Below are 20,697 nucleotides of genomic sequence, written 5' to 3'. Positions count from 1 at the left end.
AGCCAGTCCCAACTCATTTCTCTGGCTCATGTTCTCTTTCTCCAGAATAGCCTCCCCAGCACCCTCCTTAGGGCCCTGTGCACCTCCTTGTTCCTCAGCGTGTAGATCAGAAGAAGTGGCCGACCCAGTTCCGGACGCACCGGGGCAGCTGCACCGTCAGGATGGTCTGCAGGATGGAGTTGCAGAAGTTGCACAACCAGACGGTGGCTGCCATGTGCTGGTAGAGGCGGCGACTCATGACGATTGTGTAGCGCAGCGGCTGGCAGATTGAGACGTAGCAGTCGTAGGCCATGACGGTCAGCAGGAAGCACTCGGTGCCAGCCAGTTAGAGGAAGATGTAGAGCTGCGATATGCAGCTAGCCCAGGTGATGGACTTGTGGGCGCTGCGGAAGTTCACCAGCATCTGAGGAATACAGTGCTGGTGGTGTAGCAAAGGTCCAGGAAAGAGAGGTTGCTGAAGGAGAAAAGCATAGGGGTGTGGAGACTGGGTTCCAGACACAAGGTGACGATGATGGCCAGGTTCCCCACCAGGTTCAGGATGTACAAGACCAGGAAAACCATGAAAAGCAGCATCTCCAGGCGTGGTTGGTCAGAGACCCCCTGTAGGATTAACTCCCACTGGGAGCTCCCATTCCCTCTTTCCTCCTGCAGGGAGAAGGGACAAAGATAAAGATGAAAGGTGCCCCAACAGCCATACACAGGAGGGTCACATTCAAGGGCAGCCCCATTTACTCTGAATGAACCATTCCCACTTGTGACTTTGTCATAGAAAATCTGGGCCAATTGGGTGACAGGTAGGATCCTTCTGCCAGGGAATGGCTTTGTCACAGAAAAGTGATTTTGTGGCACTTAGTGACAAAGGAGGATCCATATGCCAGGGAATCAAAGTGTCCTAGAAAACTGAATCTGTGGCAGCTGGTGGGAGTAATAGGATACATGTGCCAAGAAATGCATTTGTCATTGAAAATGGATGCTTAGATTGTAAGCTGTTTGCAACAGGGATCTTTTGTGTTCTTTATTTGTGCAGGTCCTGGTTGTGACTGTGTCTCCTAACTATGACTCCAGTTTTATTCTTATCCGTAATAATAATATGCCAAGAAATTAAAGCATAGAGTAGTGGATCTGTGGCAATTGATGGCAGTCATAAGATACTGTAACAGGGCTCCCCTGCCTCCCGAGAGCCCCCTCATGGCCAGGTTAGCTCTGTGGTGGCTAGCCTCTCTTTCTCCTCTTCAGGACTCTTTAAGAAATCCACACAGTCTGTCTCATGCCTAACAGCCTCACTGCCTGGGGCTCATTCAATAACAGAAACAGTTCAAAAGAATCCTCCAGGTCCAAAAAGAAAGCCCATCACAACAACACAAAAGTTTATATTCAGCTTTGCGGTCTTCTACCACACCCGGGTTCTTCTTCTGTCCCAGTCGCCACTTCATGAAGCTACCACTCCCAGCCCTTCCCAGCTGGAGCTCAACTTCACCGCTTCCACCTCCTGTTCCCTTCCCTGCTGGATCTTTATCAGGAACATTTGTCCCTTGTCAGGCCTTGTCAAGGCTGTTAATGAGCCAGAGGTGACTGGGAGTAGTTCCCTCATAAAGGGCTCAGTCCACCCTGTGACACATCTGAATGCCAAGAAACAGAGTTGAGAGACAAGGTAGATGAGATAATATCATTTATTGAACCAACTTATTTGGATGGAAGGGACAAACTTTCAAGTTTCACAGAACTCTGGAGATGGTAACCAGAGTGTTCAAGTTAAATACAAGACGGGACAGATGGTTATGCATGTTGCAGGTGCCCATTTAAAATGAAGTGGGCAATAAATATGAAGTAGGAAATTAACACCTCTGCAGTTGTCAGACAATGGAAGGTTAGTAAGCAGCAGGGTGTGTTACAAATTGTTGTAATGGGCCGTAAAACCAGAGTCTCTCTTAAGTCCAGGGTTTTCAGTGTCCAGAAGACTTATGAATTTAAATTCTTCAATGTCATCTTTCGAAGATGTTGTGCAACTTTCTTTTGAAGCCTCCAACATAAGTTGGTCCAATAAAAGAGATTACCTCACCTACTTTGCATTGCTCGTATCCTGGGACCAACCTGACTACAACAATACTTCAAACAAGTTGTCATGGTAAAGTGCAGCTGTGGCAGTTGGTGGCAGTTCTAGGATATGTATGCTAGGAGATAGACAATGAGACAACCTACCCATAACAGAAATTTCTTCCTCAGTGCAGACAGTTAGAGGCTGACTTATACCCTGAATCATGGGAACATATATTCTTTAAACATTTGAATCCTCGATAGTGTATATGATGAGGTAATTTCAACGTGCAATGCCCATCTCAGAAACTTCAAGGAAAAATGCTTTTAACTCAATTTTAACCTGAACTCTGACCCTTAAAATAATTTGCAAATTTTGTATCTGTTAGAAAATTTTTGAATAACTCTCATTAACTGTCATGCATCTTATTAGTAATTTTTGTAGCAGCCATAGAAACATTGTATGTCATTAAGTTAACTTCTAATTTACCATGGAGCTCAAGACCAACCTCGGTGAGGAAGCGACGTCTAGCATAAATGCCTAATCTTTCCCTGGGTAATGTCATGGAGTATAAGTAACACAGGTTAAATTTGGGTCATGTTAAAAAGTATTTCTATTTATCTGTGTTACCTTTGTTGCCTTTTAGTTTATTGGAGTTGTCAATTAATTATAAAACATTAACAACTAACCATTAATGATTGCTATGGTGACACCTAGAGGCATTCATTTAACACTGCATTTCCTGGATGTCAGAGGTTTCATCTACCATCCCTGCCAATCTACAGACCCAGAATCCAAACCCAATAACTTTGTAACCATTCAATTTTGCATCTGGTTTTTGGTGCCAGACACTGGATGAAACCAGGGAAAGTCCACTGGTGTCCATTTCATGTGGTTTCTGCAACTGGTTTGTTCCCCAGATCTGCTCAGTAAAACATTATAAGCATTGGCAATTCTTAAGTGGTAATTTTTTGCAGGAGGATGTATGTCAGGGTCCTCATGACCAAGCCCCAAATTTGCACTTCTAACTGCACTCTGCTCCTAATGTGGCACAGAAAATTACAGGGTAATCTATCTATTTGGGTACATTTTAGATCACTTTGAAAAACTGGCTGATAAACTGAAATCTACCAACCTATCTGTCTACAATCTATGGCTGAAAGGAGTTAATTATATGGAAAGATGGAAAGAATTTAATTTGTGTAGGTTGTCTAAGTGATTATCTTGATGAATTAATTAATTAATAATAGTAATAAATAATATTAATAAATAATATAATATATTATGCATTAAGAAAGATGTGGACAAATTGGAGAGAGTCCAGAGGACAACAACAAAAACGATCAAAGGTTTTGAAAACATGACCTATGAGGAAAGGCTGAAAGAACTGGACATGTTTAGTCTAGAGGACAAAAGGCTGAAGGGGGACCTGGAAACAGTGTTCAAATGTGTGAAAAGTTGTTATAAAGAGGATGGTGATCAATGGTTCTCCATGCCCACCAGAGTGGGACACGAAGTAATGGGCTTAGCCTGGACTAACGGAGATTCAGGTTAGCTATTAAGAAAACTTTCTAAGGGCAAGTCTACACTTAAAACGCTGCGTTGGCTCAGCTGCTCTAAGCCTATTGGAGAGAGCTTTGAAAACCAGTAACTCACTTGTCAATACTATCATGACGAAATGTGTGTAGCAACGTTCTACTTAAAGTAATAAACATAAGCAGAAATTAGATCTGAAATGCATTTACCAAACAAGTCTGGGTAAAGCAGTTTCTTGAACACAAAGGAGTCTAACCAGGTGTCATCAGAGTTGAGGGGCAACCACCTATCAAGTGGCCAGTCTTAGACAGGGAAGTGGGACAGGAACAACCCTATCTGCATTTAAACAAACAACAGCCTGGCACATCTTTCACCATGAGACTCCTTGTCTCTGTCCTCACAGCAGGAATGTACTTTATCTAGGCATAACCCTCAATAAAATTCATTTCAAAGGGGGACTGGACAATAAAAGTGAGGGGCAGAAACACCCGAAGGTATCTCTCCCTATCCATCTCTCTCTCTTTCCCCTAAGAAGACAAAAGAAACAGCCTTTGGACTTTGGGAGCAGATTTTGGCCTGAGAATTGGCTCAGCAATGTTACTCAGAGCATGTGGTAAGGGTTTTCATCTTGAGCCAAGTCTGCTTTGCTAAGGTTTAGTACTAGGAAGCGATTTATTTTTATTTCTCTTGTAACCAATCTGACTTTAATACCTTATACTTGTACTCACTTAAAATCTCTCTCTTTGTAGTGAAATAAAGATGTTTTATTTCAGAATCCAAACTGATCCATTACTGCATTTAAAATGAATTGTATGAGTAACTCCATTTGAAGTAGCAAACTGTTGGATATTGCTCCCCTCACAGGACAGCAGACCTAAAATATCTGAACTGTCCATGAGAGGGCTGGGCAGTGCAGAACAAACATCTTGTGGGGGGCAGGAGGAGAATTTTGGACTAGGAATGTGTTGTGGTCACCCTGTTAACCAGGAACTCAGATCTTGCCTATGGTTAACTGGATGTGCTCTAGGTTCCACATCTCAGAGTTCCCACCCAGCAGACTCGTTCCCCCAAACCCCATCTATCAATGGAGAGAAAACTGAGGACAGGATTAACTATAAAGCAAACTGGTTTATTAAACAGTGACTCAAACAGGAAACAGTAACTTATAGGACCCCTGACAAAACAATACACAAAGGGCATACAGGTACAGGTTGGCACAACAAATTGACATACAGTCAAGGTCCCAAACCCATGAGGACAAAGGTGAATTTACTACAGGTAAGGTACAGAGGTACACAGCATACTACGCAGGGTTCAGAGGAATGGACCCATGATAGAGGACATCATGGATGGAATACACCAGGACAGCAAGGTGAGGACACAGGAGTTCAGGATTCAGGTAAGATAGGAATCAATCAGAAACTGATAGTTGGAACTATGGAGTTTGGTTCTTCTTCTGTGGTCTTCTACAGATCTCTTAAAGTCTTGGCTAGGACATGTACTGAGCTGCCACTAGGAAGGACAGCCTCTCCTCTCGGGTGTAGCAGTTTTTTATGCTCTCCTGTTACTAGGCAGAACATAGGCCATGTGACCATTGCTTTTTCCCACCTTAGAGAGAAAAATTTGCCAGTTGTCTTAAGAAGAAGGTCACCAACCTGGTGGAAAAAAATAACTCTACAAACAAAATGGCAAAGTGCCTAAACAAAATAGAACTTACAGTGAAACACGCTGCTGGTGTAAGAGTTGCTGGACCAGGGCTGTGACTACACACAGACACTCAGGGTGTGACCCAGACGCACATGCTGGCAGGCTGCTTGTGAGCGACCCATGTTGGAAGCTACAACAGCGAAACATTGTGAGGCAGTCAAGGTTGCAGGGCCATGGAGCAGGGATTGTCCCTTCCCATCTGAGTCAAGCAGAGACAGTTCTCAGAGTGAGTCAGTGCTGACAGCAGGATTCTGGGGTTAGTGCACAGCAGCAGCATCTTGAAGTTACACCTCTGACCCCCAGGACACCTGGGTTCTCTTCCCACCTCTGGGAGGGAATTGGGTTAGAGCAGGGGGCCGGGAACCACAACTCCTGGCTTCTCTTCAGCTATCAATTTTGAGTAATACTTGGTAACTTAATATCAGGCCCAGAAGTGAGTGGGTGGGGTCAAGGCATCCCCAGGCACCCAGAATTCCCTTCGCTAACAGGTATGAGAACGTGGAGGACCATTTATAGGTGTCTGAAAGCCAGCAGTCCCCCCCCAAGTGGGAGAGGAATGTGGTGGTGGGGGGGGTGCCTGGGAAAACTGTGAATAGGCTGAAACTGAGAAGGGCCATTTGGGTTGGAGTCCAAGCAGGCCTTGACTGAAGAATTTTGGGGCTCTGAGCACCATGGAAATTGTGGGCTCCCCCCACCTTCCATAAACTAGAGAGCAAGGGGCCCGCTCCCCGTACATCATACATACCCCACCAAACACAGACCCCCAGATGCCCCTCCCGCACTGCCTGATACAGACCTCACTCCACTCAGACCCCCAGATGCCCCTTCCTCCCCTCCCCGCACATACTCCTCCCCACAGAAATAACCCCAAATTCCCCTCCAACCCCACATATATCCCAACAGACCTCCACCAGACCCTGCTTACCCTGACAGCCACCACACATAGTCCAGTGTCGGGATGGCGTCAAATTGGTGTGGCCATACTGAATGAACGGTGTGAGCATAACTTGACATGACTTAAACATGGCTGAAGGACTGCAGAGGATCCTGGGATCAGGTTCCCTTTAAGAAGAAGTAAATTTGATAAAGGACTGGCAAAGCCTGTGTGTGTGATCGATATGGAATCTACTGGTCGGCAAATATGGGCCCATGCAAAAGTAAATATCACATGTATAAAGTTGCAGCATGGAGCACAGGGCGACCTGGTTGTAGTGACCTTGCAGCAAGGACACCACGCAGAGAGCCAGAGTGAATGATTGATGAGTGAGTAAATGAGGAGTGATCTTCGTTGGGTACCACATTCCCAGCCCCTTCTAAAATACTAATTAGGTAAAAATTAGCCACCACACGCCCACTGGGCATGCTTTTAAGACATGTGACTCCTCTGAGGAACAAGGGCATAAGAATCAAGCAAAGTAAATTACTGTTGGTTGAGATTCCTTAATTGACCCTTGAAGAAGCAATGCTGCCAGACAGAGTAGCCAAAACTCTGCTCCGTGGGCTCGAGTAGGACTGTGAACCAGGGGGGTCTCAAGGCAGCCAAGGCCTTGCCTCGAGGGAATCCGAGACAGGCCAGAGGGCTGAGAAGAACAGACAAGAAGAGAAGAAGCCATCTATAAAATTGGTAACCACCTTCCCTGTTTGCTAGGCAGGAACTGTGTGAGGCTAGTGCTGGGCCTAAGGGGAATGTATAGCTCTTAATGCATAACTCTTAATGTCTAACATAGGAGTTAGGTGCTTAATATAACCCTTTACCGCTTGTGTCATTACATCTCAATAAACTGCTGTGTATTGAAGATAATTACTGTGGACCTTTTTCATTGGTATGACAGTAATCTGCTCCACCAGGAGCCAGTAAAGACCCATTTTAGGGGTCATAGCACCCCCTGTTGTCAACACCCAGCTGCCCTGACATGCATCCCATTCACTGCAGCCCCCAACATCTCAGCCCCCAACCCGGGCACAGTCTCCACAATCCCAGCCCCCCAACCCACACCCCAAAACCCCCATTCCTCCCCAACTCATTCCACTTCGCAACATTTCCCATTATTACCAACATCCCCCATTCCCCACACAACCCCACAACTCCCCTCACAGCCCCCAGCATTCCCCACTCACACCTGCACCTCCCCAACACTCCCAACTCACCCCAAAACTCACCCCCAGCTCCTCATTCAACACCACCAGGACCCTCCTGGCCACTCACCGGTGCATCCCCAGCTCAGCAGTCTGCTCCCATCCCAAGAGAAGGGAGGTTCTCCCGAGCCTGGCCGCCCAACTCCACTCACTCCCATCACCCAGGCCTCACTCACATGATCCCATGCCAAACCCTCCATTGTGACAGGGGTGATGGAGGGTGGGATGGATGGGCCATATTTGAGTGAGTGATGTTGCAACTCGGTGCATGGAGTTTCAGGTGGCCCTGGGCAAGTGCATCTAGTGCACATTGGATAGTCCAGGCCTGAGTCCGATAAGTATGCCCTTCTGAAAGGCAGTGTGGTCTAGTGGTTAGGCCGCTGCACTAGGCATGAGGGCCCCATGGTTCTCTTCCCACTTCCACCCTGACTTTGGGCAAGTCTCATCTGCCCCCTAGCCTCAATTTCCCCATCTGTACAATGGAGAGCAGAATATTTGCATATTCCTTCATCAGGCACTCTCAGACAGCAAGTGGAGAACAAATCTGATCTGCTTTAATGGGGAGGGGTTTGTGAACCTGTGAATTTGTGTGGAGGATGGAGGAAGCTGACCTATAGAGCTAGAAGGGACAATGACCTCATTCATTGCAGAGGAAATGAACTATTTGGCCAGTGATCTGGGGCAGGGCTGTAAGGGGTACCAGAGTAACTGGCCAGTGATCTGTCTGGCACAGGCAGAGGGCAGAACTTTTGCCCCAATGGGTCATTTCTCTGATCTCAGTCAAGCCTCTTTCCTTCCTGTCCTGGCCCTTAGCTGGTAAGCCCTGGACTCTCCACTGTGTCACCTCGATCAGTTCCGTGGCACCTCTGTGCAGAGACACCCAGCCCCTGCCTGCTACAGGGGAAGGTCTGGGAGCCATTTGGTGCCGCGCACTCCCTGAGGAGTTAGGCCTCCAGCGCGGGGTGCTGTTGCTCCAGGGCTCTTCGTTAGGTGTTGGGAGGCAGCATGCCGGGCTTTGTTAGCATGTCGGCTCCCACTCACAGCTGGGGGCTGCATCAAGAGGGGACTCTGGGTCTTATTAAAGATGCTTGCTATTTGTGACACGATGCCGACGAGCCCACAGTGGGGCCAGACAGGCCATTAACATTTTTTTCTATGCCAGGTTCAGAAGTGAATCAAAGTGTATCAAGAGGAATCCAACCTCCGGGAGCGTTACACGTGCTGGGAAGAAGCACAGCACAAAGACAGCTAACAGGAACATACCAGTCCCCAGGCTGGATCCCACCCGGATCCTTCCAGTCCCCATCTTTAATGGTGGTCAGTCCCAGCTTCAGAGGAAGTGTCATCACACGCTTCATGAACAGCTGGGAAATTTCTTACTAACCCCTGTCAGTCTGCAATTCACTTACACCCTAGGGAATGACACCTCTACAAAAACATGCCCATGCTGTCCATTGTAACTGATCTTTCCCTCCCTCACCTCCAGTGTAAATCAGGGATAAAACCATCAGGCAATGGTACTGAGTCTCCTCCTGCCAAGAGTTTTCAAAACCATGAACTCAGCAGTGATGTAGGAATGCAATATGGGGTCTCTTTTTCTCTAGGGGGCTCCGGCTCCGATCCAGCCCCAGGTTGAGGGGACTTGCTCAGACATGTGTCTATATCCTGGCATTCTGTTCCATTTAGGTGTCTGTGCTGGGCAAATAACTGGGCACTTTTCAGACTTAAAAATAAACTGACAACCTATCTGTCTAAATCCTAATGCTATCTATCTATCTATCTATCTATCCATCTATCTATCTATCCCCGTACACCCTTCTATCTATCTACCTACCTACCTGTTGTTTGCAGTTTTGTTGTAGCCATATTGGTGTCAGGATGTTATAGAGAGAAGGTGGTGAGGTAATATCTTTTATTGGACTAACTTCTCCATGTAGCTCGACAGAAGTTGGTCCAATAAAAGATATTACCTCACGAACCTTGTCTCACTAAAATATATCTACCTATCCAGCCTCCTAGCTCACTGGTCTAGCTATCTAAAACTTCAGTCAATACAGAGAGCCCAGAGAATGAAGTGAAGCTGGGGGCATATTTATTAACTCAGGCACTCAGCCTTCAGGTTGCAGAGGTAAGGTTGGCCGCTACAGAGCAAAGTCACTGAATGACAATTCTACCCAGAGGCATCAGGGCATAAACGGAAGATTGAACCAAAAGAGCAACTTCCTTGGCTGTGCTTCAGGAACAAACTGTTCTAATTAGTGAGGGTCAGGCCACTAGAGAGGCATATGGACCAAGGTTTACAAAAGTGACTGGTGATTTTAGGTATGTGGTTTGATGCAGTGTTGCCAATGAAAGTCTCGCAGTGCTAGATCTTCTGCTAAAAGCTGCAGCACCTGGAAGAATGTGTTTACAATTAAAAAATAGCTTTAAAAAGAAACATTTCTAGCCCTCATGGAGATGGAGAAAAACCCCAGAACATGATACAAATGTGATCTAAATCTCAGAAACTGGAAGGTAAAGAAAAAGAATCTGACAGTTATAATTTAATTAAATCTCACGATTTTAAAGACAATCTCAAAATTTTTGGAGCATGATACATGGTTTTTAAATGCTTGGTTTTCAGGGGCCCTGAACATTTGCCTTCCGAAAATCAGGTGCCTTTAAGGTGTAGATTTTCAGGATCCCAATGCCCTTGGATATTTTGGCATACTAGGGGAGATTTTACCTTTCATCACCTCAGTCATCATTTTCAGCATCTCCCGCTGTTGGCCGGCCAGTTTCTGGACAGCTTCTTTTAAACTTTCCAGAGTTAACTGTGTTTGGGGAGAATCTTCTTCCTGGTAGCTGCATTACCTAGGCCTACACTTTGCATACAGGGGTTGGGCTTGGCCATCTCTTCCACAGGAACCTGCTCTAATTCAGACCATGTAATGGCAGCTGGCAGGAGTTCATGGAAATTCTTACTGGGCTCTTATTTAAACCTCTTCTTCATCTCACAGTGGAGGGAATCATCCCGGAGCCCCAGCACTGACTATGCTTTCAGGACCATATCAATGTCCGGAAGTTTTTGTGGGTCCCAGCGCTTCACCTGGCTCATTCTCTCTTGGAGCTCATATGAGTAGGCCCGAATGGTCCCACCTGGATTCTGTGTCAGCTCACAGAATTCTTTGAGTCTGGTTCCAAAGGGCACTTTGTTTTCATACACTTCTAAGAGAAGCTGAAATGTCTTCTCTACATCTGGCTTGTTAGCTGTTGCCATGAACTTCACTGTCAATCTGGCCTGGACTTTGAGATGCTCTTCCACAAAATCCACATGATCTTCTTCAGGTACTCTCAAGACCCATAGAGCTGCCTTCACTGACTCAATCCAGTCTTTGATTGTGATGTCCAGTAATTTTGTTCAGAAGGCACTGAACTCATATATCTTCCTGTCTCATGGAACATGGCCTGGATCTCAGCTAGGGCAGTGACTGATTCTCACTGTGTGTGCAGCGCCAGGCACAATGGGGCCCTGATCTCAGCTGAGGCAGGGACTGCCTCTCGCTGTGTGTCTGGGCAGCGCTTGGTACAACCCTAATCTCAGTCGGATCCTCTTTGCTACTGCAGTAGAAAGCAATAAGAATAATCTCTTTGGGCAAGAGAGCAGGGATTGTTCCTAGAGGTGCAACTAGAATGGTGCTTGGTTGTATTGCAAAGGAGAGGACAAGGGGGCCATGAGGGGTGACAGATGGGTTCTGTGGGGTGGGAGAGGCCTGGCAGGTTGGGTGTGGGGTTAGGGCAGGTTTGTTCTGTGGGGTGGAAGAAGGGTTGTGTGGGATAGGAAAAGGAAGGCAGGTTGTGGGGTAGATTAGGGCAGGTTTGTTCTGCAGAATGGGAGAGGGCAGCGGGTGTGTGTGGATGTAGAGGCCCGGTGCTGTAGGGAAGGCAGAAGGCTCCACATGGGCAGCGAAGAGGTTACAGTAGTCTTGAGAGGTACAGATGGTTCTGTGCCAATTGTTCACCCAGCTCAGGTCCCCTGGGCAGTCGGGATCCTCCCCAGCACCCTAAACAGGACCCTGTGCAACTCCTTGTTCCTCAGTGTGTAGATGAGGGGGTTGAGCCTGGGGGTCACCATGGTATAGAAGAGGGAGACCATCTTGCCTCGGTCCTGGGAGTAGCTGAATGGAGGCTGCAGATACATGGAAATGGCCGTGCCATAGAAGAGTGACACCACGGCTAGATGGGAGGTACAAGTGTTGAAGGCCTTGAGCCTGCCCTGGGCCAAGCAAATCCTCAGCATGGCGGTGCTGATGTAGCCGTAGGAGATCAGGATGAGGCCAAGTGGCACCAACAGAAAGAAAACCATACTGGCGAGGAGCTCGGCCTTGTTGGCAGAGGTATCGACACAGGCCAGCTTGAGCCTTGAGAGGAAATGCTTGATTTGGTTCCACCCACACCGGGGCAGCTGCAGGGTCAGGATGGTCTGCAGCATGGAATTGCCGAAGCCGCACAACCAGGCGGCGGCTCATGATGGCCATGTAGTACAGCAGCTGGCAGCTGGCGGCATAGCGGTCGTAGGCCATGACGGCCAGCAGGAGGCACTTGGTGCAATCCAGCGAGAGGGAGATGTAGAGCTGGGCCACACAGCCAGGCCCAGGAGATGGATTTGTGGGTGCTGCGGAAGTTCACCAGCATCTGGGGACCAACGCTGGTGGTGTAGCAGAGGTCCAGGAAAGAGAGGTTGCTGAGGAAGAAATACATAGGCATGTGGAGATGGGGGTCTACCCATGAGACCACGATGATGGTGGTGTTTCCAAGCAAGGTCATGGTGTAGCAGATTAAGATGAGCACAAAGAGCAGCAGCTCAAACTGCGGCCGGTCAGACATCCCTAGCAGGATTAATTCCCCCAAGGAGCTTTGGTTTCCATCTTCCCGTTCCCCTTTGCCATGCATCATCTGTAGGGGCCAGAAAGAATAAGGGTGAAAACTATCCCAGAGCAAGGAGATTTATGATAATAGGTGCTAGCGCTGGGATTGGCAGTGGGTATTTTTGGAATGGTAGCCTTGAGTCCTAGAAGACAGGTTAGTGTTCAGTGAATGGATTAGGGAAAGGCTGGAATCTCTAATAACCTGGGGCTGTCCCAGCCACAGCACTGCATACATTTATGCAAAGGTCAGGGAAATCTCTCAGTCTGCAGTGTAGTTGTAACCGGGTTGGTCCCAGGATATTGGAGAGATGAAGCAGATGAGGTAATATCTTTTATTGGACCTGTTACCAACAGTTTTCAGAACTCACGGCAGGGGCAACTTAACTGTTTCACTCCAGGCGGTGTCAAGGATAAATCAATGGGAACATGGCATTTCTGCCTGATGAAAGATTAATACAAGTAAGTGGGCTCTATCTAAAACTGCAGTTTATTAGATTTAAGCACACACAGACATAAGCAATAGGTTTATAGCATCCCAGATATTTTCCTAAAATCTGGAACGGTACTGAGTAATCAGCAGCGGGTTCTCAGTGGCCAGTTGCTCATCCACCGGGGAGAAAAGGTGTCAAGAAAAACATCTCTCAAAATGGCTTCAGAGGACTGCTCCAGAATACACTGTATTCACGAGTCTTTTATAACTAACTTCTACAAAACGCATAGGCCTCTACAAAGTCATCACTTTTCCTAACTTTCAATAAACTTCTAATATCAGAGATGCCCGGACTCCAGATCTTCCATCCAACGAAGTTTTGAGTCTCACTTCTTGACTTTTCTTTCCCTTCCTATCATTCTGATTAGAAGAAACTACCAGTTAGTTTTGATCTTGCCTCTAAAAGCCTGTTTTCCAATTAACACTTAACTATGTGGTTTTCTATTTTATTAATTCAGAGTGGCTGAATGCACATAATATGGTTGCAATTAGCTTGATCACATTCTGGGATACACGCACCCCTCAAATCCATGCTAACACACCAGTTTCCATTTGTGAGACAAACAAGCTTTCGAGCTTACCCAGAGCTCTTCTTTAGGTCTGGGAAATGTACTCAAAGTGTCACAGCTAAATACAAGGTGGAACCGATTGTTTAGCACAAGAAGTTAAAACATATTTCAAAGAACCATTAAAGGTGAAGTGCCCTGTAACACGCCTCCAGTCATGGGGGGAAAGTAGGGGGAGAAATAAGCGAAAGGGGGTGCAGTTAGTGGGATATAGGTTTTGTCTCTATTTAGTCCATCATGTTTGGTGTCTAGCCGAGTTATAAATCCAGGCTCATCTTCTGAAGGTGTTGTGCAGGTTTCTGTTGAGGATGAGGACTGAGAGGTCAGATATAGAGTGATCACGTGTTCACCGACCAGTGACAGGGTGGTTTTGTCTTTTATTGTTTTCCTGTGCGAGTTCATTCAAGAGTATAGTGATTGTCTGCTTTCACCCACCAAGCTGTTGCTGGGGCATTTAGTGCACAGGATGACATACAGCACATGTTGTGATAAGTGTGTGTAAGACCCATGGGTTTCGAAGGATGCGTTGTGGGTGGTATTGATCATCATAGTAGTGGAGATAGGGCTGCAGGTTTTGTGTCTGTTGCTCTGGCAGGGTCTGGTGCTGCTGTGAGTTCATGTGTCAAGGTCTGTGGGGAGCTTGCTTCTCAAGCTGAGCTTGGCGAGGTTGGTGGGGATGAGGTTGAGCGCCAGAAGCAGGGGCTCAGGAAAGATTTCTTCCAGGATGTGGACCCCATCAAGTGTGTGTGTTGTAAATTCATAACGTTCCTAGACACTAAAAATCATGGACCAAACAGAGATACTGGATTTGTGGCTTATTACAACAATCTGTGACCCACTGAGCCCCCTCCTAGAGCTTCTCCCCCTGACCCTTCCCTACATGATGGGAGAGGTGTTAATTGGCAACTTTACCTTGAATGGTCCCTTGAAATATGTGTTAACTATTTGAGCTTCTGTTCCTCTTTGTACTTAGCTGTGACACTCAGAGTACCTTTCTCTGCTTTGTGTAAGATCAAAACCTTGTCTCCCTCACCAACAGAAGTTGCTCCAATAAAAGATATCAGGTCACCCATCTTGTCTGGCTGTATTTCTAAGACACCGGTCAATATGATGCCAAGCACTGTACATAGCTAGCATTCATCACATCCTCATTCAGTCTCTTCTCCCCCCAGGTTGTACATTTTCAACTTTTCCCCCATCCTCACTTTCACCTTCATTCCTGTTCTCCCACCTCTCTCCTTCCCTCCTCTAACTCTATCAGTGTCACCCAAAAGGGCTAAGAATTTTACAAATAAATTGGACTCCCTGACAGTAGCATGGGCACATACTGAGGCTTTTATACTTCCAAATAAATATTCCTACCCTTTGTTTCCTACCTTTTAACCAGTTACTGATCCATGAGAAGGCCTTCCTTCTTATCCCATGACTGCTTACTTAAGAGCCTTTGGTGAGGGACCTTGCCAAAGGCTTTCTGAAAATTTAAGTACACTGTATCCACTGGAACACCCTGGTCCGCATGCTTGTTGATCCCCCTCAAAGAATTCTAGTAGATTGGTGAGGCATGATTTCCCTTTACAAAAACCATGTTGACTCTTCCCCCAAGAAATTATGTTCATCAACATGTCTGTTCTTTACTATAGTTTCAACCAATTTGCCTCGTACTGAAGTTAGGCTTACCAGCCTGTACTTGCCAGGATCACCTCTGGAGCCTTTTTTAGAAATTGGCATCAGATTAGCTATCCTCCAGTCATTTGGTACAGAAGCTGATTTAGTAGTTGTGCAATTTCACATTTGAGATCCTTCAGAACTCCTGGTGAATTCCATCTGGTCCTGGTGACTTATTACTGTTTAATTTATCAATTTCTTCCAAAACCTACATACAGTTTGCAGGGACATCACTTTTGGCACTCTACCTTTTAATTTCTGGTCAATTAACCTACTAATTTTTGTGTGTTCACCTTTCTGAAGTTAAAAGCTACCATGGTGGGCTTCTGTGGTGTTTTACCCCTCAGAGGGATGTTAAATTTTATTATGTTATAGTCACTATTACCAAGGGGTTCAGCTATATTCACCTCTTGGGCCAGATCCTGTGCTCCATTTAGGACTAAATCAAGAATTGCCTCTCCTTTTGAAGATTTCAGGAGTAACTGGTCCAAAAAGCAGTTAACACAGATTGCAAGGAACCATTCAAGGTGAAATGGCCAGTTAACACCTCTCCCATTATGGTGGGGAAAGGAGGGATGGGTGTGAGAGCAACTGGGGGTGAGGGTTAGTGGGTTACAGCTTGTTGTAATAAGTAATAAATCCAGTGGCTCTGTTCAGTTCATAATTTTTAGTGTCTAGCAATGTTATGAATTTACAATGCATACTTGATGGGGACCACATCTTGAAAGAAATCTTTACTGAACCCCCTCTTCTGGCTTTCAAACAAGCCCCCAGTCTTGCCAAGAGAAGAGAAGATTGAGGGGGGATTTGATAGCAACCTTCAACTAGCTGAAGTGGGGTGCCAAAGAGGATGAAGCTAGGCTGTTCTCAATGGTGGCAGATGACAGAACAAGGAGCAATGGTCTCAAGTTGCAAGGGGGAGATCTAGGTTGGCTATTAGGAAAAACTTTCACTAGGAGGGTAGTGAAGCACTGGAATGGGTTACCTAGGGAGGTGGTGGAATCTCCATCCTTAGAGGTTTTTAAGTCCCGGCTTGACAAAACCCTGGCTGGGATGATTTAGTTGGGGTTAGTCCTGCTTTGAGCAGGGTGTTGGACAAGGTGACCTCTTGAGAGCTCTTCCAACTCTAATCTTCTATGATTCTATGTAGTGTTGAAGCCAGGTCAATCCCAGGATATTAGAGAGACGAGGTGGGTGAGGAAATATCTTGTATTGGACCATAGATTCATAGATATTAAGGTCAGAAGAGACCATTATGATCATCTAGTCTGACCTCCTGCACAATGCAGGCCACAGAATCTCACCCACCCGCTCCTGCGATAAACCTCTCACCTATGTCTGAGCTACTGAAGTCCTCAAATCATGGTTTAAAGACTTCAAGGTGCAGAGAATCCCCCAGCAAGTGACCCGTGCCCCATGCTACAGAGGAAGGCGAAAAACCCCCAGGGCCTCTTCCAATCTGCCCTGGAGGAAAATTCCTCCTGACCCCAAATATGGCCATCAGCTGAACCCAATTTCTGTTGGCGAGAGAGACAAAGTTGCTGTTAAGCTTTGCTTCCTCTTTCTTCATGTTGTGGCATTTCCATTTCAGATAGCAAAGTTTAATATGTTTAGTCATTGTACGCAGTGTTGTTGTCTCTCTAACCCACAGAAGTTGGTGCAGTAACATATATTACCTCACGCCCTTGCCTCTCTAATTTTGCATCAGTGTCATTCCTCAGCTACAAAATCCACTCCAGATTATTTGGTCTGAATTCTGGCTGCTTTGTTGGTTTTGACTACATGCCAATCCTTACAGAGCCCACACTCACACCAATTATCCCAAATACACTGTCCTGGCCTCTCCCAAATCCATTTTGTCCCTAAGTACCTAGCCCCTATTTCCCCAGCTAGCTTGCCCTTGCAAGATTCATGGTGGCCAAATTTTCATACAGCTTTGGAATACACTTAAAGCTTCATTGGTTTTCGCCGATCTTTACTTCTTGTAAAACCCTGCTGTGGACCCCATGCTCACAAACCCACTATCCCAACCTCTCCAAATCCTTTCTCTCTCTATGTACCTAGGCCCTGACTGTTCCCTCTCCCCAACCATCCCGGATTCACAGCGACCAAAGAAAAATAACTAATGTATTCCCACTGTTAACATCAATTGTTCCAAATCCATCATCCCAGTCCCATCTGAATCCACTGTGTGTGTGGCTTACCCACGAACTATCAGCTCTGTCCACTACCCTTATTCATAGCTACCATACTATTATTTAGATTTTTGGCATCTTGAAGCACTCACTCTTCTGAACAGATGTTTCTCACATAGGCTCTAAAAGACTTGTCCAGTATCTCGCTATTGTCACCAAACCTATCGTGGATCCCACGCTTACCACCAGCACCCACAAACCCATCAGTCCAGCCTCTCACCAATCCTCTCTCCCCTCTAGCCCCTGGACACTCATCTCTCACACACCACTTTGGATTATTGGTTACCAATCCAAAACAGCTATTCTGGATTCATTGCTAACACAGATTGGCACCAATCCATCATCATAACTTCTCCCAAGTCAGCTTTCTTGATGTTTGCCTGATTCCCCAAATCCTTATCTCCCCGGACCATCCTGGTTCTGTGCTCTTTGGAACATAGCTAAACATTAATTGTTTTAAACAGCTAATTATGTAATTCTCACATAGACCCGCCCCCACCCAAATACTTGCGGTGGATCCCACATTTCCTACCAATGCTATCATGGATCCCAGGACTGCCACCAATACTCACAGATCCTACATTCCAGTCTTCCAGTCTTTCCCAAACCCATTCACTTAACACTTACCTGTCTTGTAGGACTCAAGATTATCATTCCAAAAAAACCCACTGCCAACCCCAATGCTAACACCTATTATCACAAGTCTCCTTGCTGCCGGTTATTTTTCGCCCTTACTCTTTCACCCTACACCTCTCCATCTTCCCATGCCCCTACAGGTGATGTACGGCAAAGGGGCATGGGAAGATGGAAACCAAAGCTCTTGGGGGAATTCATCCTGCTAGGGGTGTCTGACCAGCTGCAGTTGGAGATGCTGCTTTTTGTGCTCATCTTAATCTGCTACACCATGACCTTGCTTAGAAACACCACCATCATCGTGGTCTCATGGGTAGACCCCCATCTCCATATGCCCATGTATTTCTTCCTCAGCAACCTTTTCTCTCCTGGACCTCTGCTTCACCACTAGCATTGGACCCCAGATGCTGGTGAACTTCCACACGCCCACAAATCCATCTCCAGGGCCGGCTGTGTGGCCCAGCTCTACATCTCCCTCTTGCTGGGTTGCACCGAGTGCCTCCTGCTGGCCATCATGGCCTATGACCACTATGCCACTGTCTGCCAGCCGCTGCGCTACACAGAGATCATGAGCCACCACCTTTGCCTGCAGATGGTGGCCACCACTTTGTTCTGTGGCTTCAGCAACTCCACCGTTCATACCATCCTGACGCTGAGGCTGCCCTGGTGCGGGCAAAACCAGATAGACCACCTCTTTTGTGAGGTTCCAGCCTTGCTCAAGCTGGCCTGTGTCGACACCTCTGCCAACATGGCCAAGATCTTTGCCAGCTCGGTGATCTTCCTGCTGGTGCCACTAGGCCTCTTCCTGGTCTCTTACAGTTACATTGGCACTGCTGTGCTGAGAATTCGGTCAGCGGAGGGCAGGTTCAAGCACTTCAACACCTGCACCTCCCACCTAGCCGTGGTGTTGCTTTTATATGGCATGGGCATTTCCATGTATCTCCATGTATCTCCATCCAGTGACTCCCAGGACCGGGACAAGATGGTGTCCCTCTTCTACACCATGGTGACCCCCATGCTCAACCCCTCATCTACACACTGAGGAACAAGGAGGTGCACAGGGCCCTGCGTAGGATGCGAGGGAGGAACCCGACTGCTAAGGGGACCTGAGCTGGGTGACCAAATGGCACAGAATCATCTGTACCTCTCATGGCTACTGTAACCTCTTTTCTGCCCATGTGGAGCCTTCTGCCCTCCCCACAGCTCCAGACCTCTCCACACACACAATCTCTGTCCTCGCCCACTCTACAAAGAAAATCTGCCCTAATCTGCACCACAACCTGCCTTCCCTCTCCTACCCCATGCAAACCCCTCTCCTATCCCACATACAACCTGCCTTCCCTCTCCTACCACATGCAACCCTTATACCACCCCACAGAATAAATGTGCCCTACCCACCCACACAAACAACCTGCCTGCCCTCTCCCACGCCACACAACTCTTCTGTCAGCCCACACAACACCCCTTCCCTCTGCTTTCCAATACAGCCAACACCATCCTACCTGGACCTCTAGGAACAATCCCTGTTCTCCTGCCCAAAGAGATTTTTTTATTTATTTATATTTTGATTGGAAAGAGGTAGCAGTTGAGATCAGGGTTGTGCCAGGAGCTTCACAGACACACAGTGAGAGATAGTCCCTGTCCCAAAGAGCTCATGGTCCAAATAGAGAAAAGTTGAGAGGGGAAACTGAGGCACAGAGAAGTGAAGTGACTTGCTGTAATTCACACAGGAAGTTAGCAGAATGCTGGAAATAGAACCTCGATCTTCTGAGTCCCCCTTCATGGGCCCAACGCAGTACTGCCCACAAGATTTTATCACCAGGCTCACAATATTTGTCATTTTCTTTACAGCTCCTGGAGCCATGAGATTACATGAGACGTTATTAAATTACAACCAATGTTGCCTGACCCTTTTAAAGGTTAATAACATTTGGACGGTTTGCCAATCGATCAGAAGGTCATATGGTTCTAGTCCCCAAATCAGGCTACATATCATTAAAGCCTATGAGTCATACCTTGTCGGCAGGCTTGTGGTGCATGACACAATGAGGACAACGTAAAAGTTTAGAGATCTTTATTAAAATAATGAACAAAGCCAGGAAAGCTCCAAGCCACAGAAACAGATAGGAATAACACAGTACTGGAAATATCTGTGGTATCATTCTTGGCATAAACGCTTAAATCTGCCTTCTTACACCCTTCCTTGAGGACCTGGTGGTAAGAGACAAAGGACCAGCCCTATCTCTGGCATGCCAAATGAGTCCAATGGTCCAGGTTCCTCAAGGCTCTAGATTGATGGTAGAGCTGAAGGGTTAAATGATGGAAGAAGCCAAGCTAAGCTAAAATCAAAAACTTATTGCCACCTGGTGGTTTGCCCTATGATAGGGCCTGTGCACCATCATGAATATTCATGTTACTGCTCAGCCTTCCATGCCCAAATCTAACTTCCTCACCCACATAATATTGAGGTGTTCTTGTCCTATAGGTTAACATGTTAATGCCATTTTAATTGATTATCATACCTGTCACTTCTTGCTTACGCCAGTTTGCAGTTATTACTTCTATGTTCCTGCCATTGCCGTTCCCCGCTAAGTTCCAACTCCTGCCACTTAGCAAGCTAGTCTGAGTTCCCCAAAATCTGAGGATAACTGTCAGACCATTTAGCTATGCCAGAGTTCATGGGCTACTTTACTTGATTATACTTATGCTAACTTACTTAAGCTAATGATTTACAGGATACAGATCTGTAGGGTCCTTCTATTACAGCTGAATATGATGAAGGCTAAACTAGCCCTATGGGCTATACCTGTAAGGGGTGCCAGAGCGG

At 46.6% G+C, this 20,697-nt stretch overlaps 3 pseudogenes; 1 reads left to right on the top strand and 2 right to left on the bottom strand.

Moving 5' to 3' along the window:
- Nucleotides 1-106: 106 nt before the first annotated feature.
- Nucleotides 107-2,600, bottom strand: LOC140898133 (putative olfactory receptor 2B8; annotated as a pseudogene).
- A 2,316-nt stretch (nucleotides 2,601-4,916) lies between these two features.
- LOC140898132 (olfactory receptor 2G3-like) lies at nucleotides 4,917-18,980 on the top strand (annotated as a pseudogene).
- Nucleotides 11,421-12,346, bottom strand: LOC140897999 (putative olfactory receptor 2B8; annotated as a pseudogene).
- Nucleotides 18,981-20,697: the final 1,717 nt, after the last annotated feature.

This window comes from Lepidochelys kempii, chromosome 14 (genome assembly GCF_965140265.1).
Source record: "Lepidochelys kempii isolate rLepKem1 chromosome 14, rLepKem1.hap2, whole genome shotgun sequence".
Lineage (NCBI taxonomy): Eukaryota > Metazoa > Chordata > Testudines > Cheloniidae > Lepidochelys > Lepidochelys kempii.
This window is presented reverse-complemented; position numbering and strand designations above follow the sequence as displayed.